Genomic DNA, 7,968 nt, shown 5'->3' on the forward strand with positions numbered 1-7,968 from the left:
GCAAATATCTTCTCCCATTCTGAGGGCTGTTTGTTTGCTTTTCTTACTGTGTTCTTGGCTGTGCAGAAGCTTTTCAGTTTGATCAGGACCCAGTAGCGTATTTTTGAAGCTGCTTCCATTCCCCGGGGGTCCTCCTCAAAAAATATTCACCCAGACTGATTTCTTCAAGGGTTTTCCCTGCATTCTCTTCAATGGTCATCATCCTTAATCATCAGAGAATTGCAAATCAAAAGTACTTTGAGATGTCATCTAACTCCAGTAAGATTAGCCCCTATCACAGAACCCCAAGACCAGAGATGTTGGCATGGATGTCAAGAAAAGGGAACACTTTTACACTGCTGGTGGGAATGCAAATTAATACGTTCCTCTTTGAAACATGTTTGGAGAACATTTAGAGATTTAAAAATAGATCTGCCATTCAATCTTATAATTCCTCTACTAGGTATATACCCAGAAGACCAAAAATCACATTATAACAAAGATATTTGTACCAGAATTTTTATTGCAGCCCAATTCATAATTGCTATGTCATGGAAAAAGCCCAAGTGCCCATCGATCCATGAATGGATTAATAAAGTGTGGTATATTTACACCATGGAATATTATGCAGCTTTAAAGAAAGTTGGAGACTTTACCTCTTTCATGTTTACATGGATGGAGCTGGAACATATTCTTCTTAGTAAAGTATCTCAAGAATGGAAGAAATAGTATCCAATGTACTCAGCCCTACTATGAAACTAATTTATGGCTTTCATATGAAAGCTATAACCCAGTTATAAGCTAAGAATATGGGAAAGAGGGACAGGGATGGGAGGTTGGGTGGAGGATTGGCAGAGGAAGGGTGATTGGTGGGATTACACCTCTGATGCATCTTACAAGGTTACATGTGAAACTTAGTAAGTGTCGAATATAAATGTCTTAACACAATAACTAAGAAAATTCCAGGAAGGCTATGTTAACCAGTGTGATGAAAATGTGTCAAACAATCTATAAAACCAGTGTATGGTGCCCTATGATCACCTTAATGTACACATGTATGATTTAATAAAAAAAAATAAAAATAAAAATATGTTGTTTACTGTAGACACCTTTATCAATGATCTGGAGCATTTGGTAACTTGCTGTAGCTTCTATATCAGGTTTTGTTGCTTCACTTTGTACTTTTATATTATGGAGAAGGCTTCTTTCCTTAAGGCACATGAACCAAGCTCTGTCAGCTTTCAACGTTTCCCCTGCAGCTTCTTCACCTTTCTCATCCTTTATAGAATTGAAGAGAATTAGGGCCTTGCTCTGGATTAGGCTCTGGGTTGAGGGAATGTTGTAGCTGTTTTGACCTTCTATCTAAATTTTGATGTGAGGACAACTAATGACCTAGTACATGGTGGTGGGTGGTGGTTGGGGGAGTCGAGAGAAGGAAGGAGGTAGGGCAGTGAGGGTGGTCATGGTGTTTGGCACATCTTTTGGGGGAGGAACACATTTAGAAGTGGGACTTTGCCTGACAAATGCAATTAGTGTAACCTGGTTCTTTGTAACCACAATGAATCCAGAACAATAAAAATAAATAAATAAAATAAATAAATACTCAAACTTTATCTATATCAGAAATAATATGGTTTCATTTTCTTATCATTAGTGCATGCACTGGAGTAGCATTTTGAATTTTTTCTCTACATCTTTGCCTTTACATTCAAAACTTGGCTAACACTTGGGTTCAAGAGATCTAGTTTTTGGCCTATGTCAGCATTTGACATGCCTTCCTTACTATGCTAGGTTTTATTCAAAGTGAGAGAGGTGGAAGTCTTCCTTTCTTTCTTTTTTTGTTTTATTAAATCATAACTGTATACATTGATATGATCATGGGGCATCATACACTCGCTTCATAAACCATTTGACACATTTTTATCACAGTGGTTAACATAGCGTTTCCGGCGTTATCTCAGTTACTGTGCCAAAATATTTACATTCTACATTTACCAAGTTTCGCAAATACCCCTGTAAGATGCACCACAGGTGTGATCCCACCGATCCCCCTCCCTCTACCCACCCTCCCCTTTCCCACTTCCCCCTATTGTTAAGTTGTAGCTGGGTTATAGCTTTCATGTGAGAGTCCCAAATTAGTTTCATAGTAGGGCTGTGTACATTGGGTATTTTTTCTTCCATTCTTGGTATACTTTACTAAGAAGAATATGTTCCAGCTCCATCCATGTAAACATGAAAGAGGTAAAGTCTCCATCTTTCTTTAAGGCTGCATAGTATTCAATAGTATACATATACCACAATTTATTAATCCATTCGTGGATTGATGGGCACTTGGGCTTTTTCCATGACTTAGCTATTATGAATTGGGCTGCAATAAACATTCTGGTACAAATATCTTTGTTATGTGGTGATTTTTGGTCTTCTGGGTATATGCCCAGCAGAGGAATTACAGGATTGAATGGCAGATCTATTTTTAGATCTCTGAGTGTTCTCCATATATCTTTCCAAAAGGAATGTATTAATTTGCATTCCCACCAGCAGTGCAGAAGTGTTCCCTTTTCTCCGCATCCACGCCAACATCTCTGGTCTTGAGATTTTGTGATATAGGCTAGTCTCAGTGGAGTTAGATGATATCTCAAAGTAGTTTTGATTTGCATTTCTCTGATGATTAAAGATGATGAGTATTTTTTCATATGTCTGAAGGCCATGCTCCTGTCTTCTTCAGAGAAGTTTCTCTTCAAATCCCTTGCCCAGCCTGCAATGGGATCCCTTGTTTTTTTCTTGCTGATGCGTTTGAGTTCTCTGTGGATTCTAGTTATTAAACCTTTGTCAGAGATATACCCTGCAAATATCTTCTCCCATTCTGAGGGCTGTCTGCTTGCTCTGCTTACTGTGTTCTTAGCTGTGCAGAAGCTTTTTAGTTTGATCAAGTCCCAGTAGTGTATTTTTGAAGCTGCTTCAATTGCCTGGGGGGTTCTCCTCATGAAATACTCACCCAGACCAATTTCTTCAAGGGTTTTCCCTGCATTCTCCTCTAGTATTTTTATAGTTTCATGTCTTAAGTTTAAATCTTTAATCCAATGAGAGTCTATCTTAGTTAATGGTGAAAGGTGTGGGTCCAATTTCAGTCTTCTGCAGGTTGCCAGCCAGTTCACCCAGCACCATTTGTTAAATAGGGAATCTTTTCCCCACTGAATGTTTTTAATTGGCTTGTCAAAAATCAAATAGTGGTAAGTAGCTGGATTCATCTCTTGGTTCTCTATTCTGTTCCAGATATCTACTTCTCTGTTTTTGTGCCAATACCATGCTGTTTTGATCACTATCGATTTGTAGTAAAGTCTGAGGTCTGGTAGTGTGATTCCTCCTGTTTTGTTTTTATTTCTGAGTAATGTCTTGGCTATTCGAGGTTTCCATATAAAATGAAGTAATGTTTTTTCAAGATCTTTAAAATATGACAGTGGAACTTTAATAGGGAGTGCGTTGAAATTATATATTGCTTTGGGTAGTATGGACATTTTGATAATGTTGATTCTTCCCAGCCATGAGCATGGTATGTTTTTCCATTTGTTAACATTTTCAGCTATTTCTTTTCTTAGAGTTTCATAGTTCTCTTTATAGAGATCTTTCACGTCTTTTGTTAGGTAAATTCCCAAATATTTCATCTTCTTTGGCACTACTGTGAATGGGATAGAGTCCTTAACTGCTTTTTCAAGTTGACTGTTGTTGGTGTATATAAAGGCTACCGATTTATGGATGTTGATTTTGTAACCTGAGACGCTGCTGTATTCCTTGATCACTTCTAGGAGTTTTGTAGTAGAGTCCCTAGTGTTTTCCAGATACACAATCATATCATCTGTGAAGAGCGAAAGTTTGATCTCTTCTGACCCTATATGGATACCCTTGATCGCCTTTTCTTCCCTAATTGCGGTGGCTAAAACTTCCATTACAATGTTGAAAAGCAATGGAGACAATGGGCAGCCTTGTCTGGTTCCCGATCTGAGTGGAAATGATTGCAATTTAACTCCATTCAATATGATATTGGCTGTGGGTTTGCTGTAGATGGCCTCTATCAGTTTAAGAAAAGTCCCTTCTAGACCAATTTTCTTGAGTGTTCTGATCATGAAGGGATGCTGGATATTATCAAAAGCTTTTTCTGCATCAATTGAGAGAATCATATGGTCTTTGTTTTTTAATTTGTTTATGTGCTGAATTACATTTATAGATTTACGTATATTGAACCAGCCTTGACACCCTGGGATAAAACCAACTTGGTCATGATGTATAATTTGTTTGATGTGTTGCTGGATTCTGTTTGTTAGGATCTTGTTGAATATTTTTGCATCTATATTCATTAGTGATATTGGTCTATAATTTTCTTTTCTTGTTGGGTCTTTTCCTGGTTTGGGGATCAGGGTGATGTTTGCTTCATAGAACGTGTTGGGTAGTCTTCCTTCTTTTTCTACATTTTGGAACAGGTTGAGTAATATAGGTACTAATTCCTCTTTAAAGGTTTGGTAGAATTCTGACGTGAAACCATCTGGTCCCGGGCTTTTCTTTTTAGGGAGGTTTTGTACAGTTGATGCTATTTCTGAACTTGATATGGGTCTGTTCAACATTTCCACTTGATTCTGGTTAAGTCTTGGAAGGTGGCGTGCTTCCAAGTATCGGTGTATTTCCTTCAGATTTTCATATTTCTGAGAATAAAGTTTCTTGTAATATTCATTAAGGATTTTTTGGATTTCTGATGAGTCTGTGGTTATTTCGTCTTTGTTGTTTCTGATTGATGAGATTAGAGATTTTACTCTTTTTTTCCTGATTAGGTTGGCCAGAGGTTTATCTATTTTATTGACCTTTTCAAAAAACCAGCTTTTTGATTTATTGATCTGTTGTATTATTCTTTTGTTTTCAATTTCATTTAATTCTGCTCTAATTTTGGTTATTTCTTTTCTTCTACTGGGTTTGGGGTTGGAATGTTCTTCCTTTTCCAGTTGCGTGAGATGTCCCATTAAGTTGTTAACTTCCTCTCTTTCCGTTCTCTTGAGGAAGGCTTGCAGTGCTATAAATTTCCCTCTTAGAACTGCCTTTGCAGTGTCCCAGAGGTTCTGATAGTTTGTGTCTTCCTTGTCGTTTTGTTCCAAAAAATTGGTGATTTCTTTCTTAATCTCATCTCTGACCCAGCTATCATTCAGCATAAGGTTATTTCACTTCCATGTTTTTGTATGGGTATGCAGATTCCTGTTGTTACTCAATTCAAGTTTTATTCCATGATGGTCCGAGAAGATGCATGGAATAATTTCTATTCCTTTAAATTTACTGAGGTTAGACTTGTGACCTAAAATGTGGTCAATTTTGGAGTAAGTTCCGTGGGCTGATGAGAAGTATGTGTATTCAGTTTTGTTGGGATGAAATGTTCTGTAGATGTCTGCTAAATCTAAATATTGGATGGTTAGGTTTAAATCTAAGATTTCTTTGCTCAGCTTCTTTCTGGAGGATCGATCCAACACTGCCAAGGGAGTGTTGAAATCTCCAACAATTATGGAGCTGGAGGAAATCAAGTTACTCATGTCTGTTAGAGTTTCTCTTATAAATTGAGGTGCATTCTGGTTGGGTGCATAGACATTAATAATTGAGATCTCATCATTTTGAGTATTACCCTTAACAAATATGAAGTGACCATTCTTGTCCTTCCTTACTTTTGATGGTTTAAAGCCTACTGTATCTGCAAATAAAATTGCAACACCTGCTTTTTTCTGATTACCATTTGCCTGAAATATGGATGACCATCCTTTCACCCTGAGTCTGTATTTGTCTTTTAAGTTGAGATGTGACTCTTGTATGCAACAAATATCTGGCTTGAGTTTTTGTATCCAATCAGCTAACCTATGCCTCTTTAGAGGACAGTTTAAGCCATTCACATTGATGGAGAGTATTGATAAGTCTGATGGAATTTTGGGTATCGAGTTTTTCAAAGGTCCAGTGGACATTTTTAATCCTTTCGCCAGTGTGGAAGTTGGAGTTTGTTTCGAAGTTTCTGAGTGAGTTTACTTTTGTGGTATAGGATTGGGTTGGTCATTGTGGAGGATAGGTCTGAGAACATCCTGAAGAGCTAGTTTACTTATGGCAAATTTTTTCAACATATGAATGTCATTGAAGTATTTAATTTCTCCATCATAGATGAAACTCAGTTTAGCTGGATACAAGATCCTGGGTTGAAAGTTCTTTTGCTTTAGGAGATTAAAAGTTGATGACCAGCCTTTTCTGGCTTGAAAAGTTTCAGCAGAGAGATCTGCAGTTATTCTAATATTCTTACCTTTGTACGTTATAGTTTTCTTTCGCCGGGCTGCTTTGAGAATCTTCTCTTTCATGTTAACTTTAGTGAAGCTAATTATGATATGTCTGGGGGATGACTTATTCGGGTTGAATCGTGCTTGGGTTCTGAAGCTGTCTGCTGTCTGAATTTCAGATTCTCTAGGCATGTCTGGAAAATTTTCTTTCATAATTTCATGCAGAAGGGCCTCTGTGCCCTCGGAGGCCACTTCATCGTTCTCAGAAATTCCTATAATTCTTATGTTTCTTTTTTCGAATTATCTGAGAGTTCTCTGAGTGAGTGATCCGTTTTTGCTCTCCATTTCTCTTCCTCTTTGAGAGATTGGGAGCGTTCGAAGACTTTATCTTCAATGTCAGAAATCCTTTCTTCTGCTTGCTCCATTCTGTTACTGAGGAATTCTACTGTATTTTTCATATCTTTGAGGGCTGTAAGTTCTTGCTTCAGTGTGTCTAAGTCTTTGGTGGTTTTGTCTTTAAATTCGTTAAATTCTTGAGACAATTTTTGAATTTCTCCTCGAATTCCTAATTCCATTTTATTAATCTTGTCTGCAATCCAAATTCTGAATTCAATTTCTGACATCTCAGCCAGTTGTTTATGAATGGGATCTTCAATCACATCTGCCATATCTTTTCTTGGGGGGGTTGATCTATTCTGGTTATTCATGTTACCAGAGTTTTTCCGCTGATTCTGCCCCATGGTTATTTTACTCCCTTTGGTTTTTCCCCTGGGGTTTTATCGAGGGCCCGTACAGTGTTGTGGCCTGAGAAACTGGGGCCCTGACTGGTGTGGTGGAGCAAAGTGGTTCTGTCTTGTTTTCAGCTGGTTTCTGTTCGATCCTATTGCAACTTCTACTCTGGCTTGAAGTCTCAGTTGTGTGGAAAAATCAGCAATTAAGTCACCCTGCCTGCCCACCTCTGGCCCCAGTTGGAAAAGGAGAATCAAACCTTCCTACAATCACACACCCAGGGCACTGCCTGAAAAGTCCTCAGTCTATTAGCCCAGTTCAAAAGGTCCAAATCAACTGTCTCAATCGGCACTTGTCTCGGGTGGGAGAGTTCAAGAGGTCTCTGGGAACTGGATCACAGGGGCCTGGTGACTCCTCTGATACGGCTCACCCCAGTGCAGCGTGGAGTCAGGAGGAGCCACCCAGCAAACAGAGCAGTCTAGGAAGGTTGACGTCTCCTTCCCCACTTTGCCCCTCCGTTGAACCCAGTCACTGTTATCTCTGCAGATGGCTAACCCAGTTGCCTGCAGTGAACAGACACTCCAGGGGTTTGCACCTGCCTGAATTGCAAGGAAGTCTGCCAGGCCCCCGCAGACTGCCGCTATCTAGCAGGAGGAGATGGGGCCTGACATCTTTGAGTGTTTGATGCAGGTGATGGGAAGGAGGTGTTCACTCAGGCTTAGCCCCGTCCCTGATGGATGCTGCTAACAGAACAGAACAGAACAGACAACTTTGCAGGGTTCTGTCTCTGTTCCTGTCGAAATCACCTACAGAAGACAGGCTGTTTTGAGTTCAAACGTCTTTGCTGCTGGAGATTTGCGTCCGAACACCTCTCTGGGTCGGCCCCGCCCTGGAAGCTTCCCGGGTTTGTGATCCGTGTCAGGAAATCCCCCGCTCACTGGTGGCCTCCTCTGGTTGCCCAGGGAGACAGGGGGTG

The sequence above is a fragment of the Nycticebus coucang genome, chromosome 17 (assembly GCF_027406575.1).
Source record: "Nycticebus coucang isolate mNycCou1 chromosome 17, mNycCou1.pri, whole genome shotgun sequence".
NCBI classification, from domain to species: domain Eukaryota; kingdom Metazoa; phylum Chordata; class Mammalia; order Primates; family Lorisidae; genus Nycticebus; species Nycticebus coucang.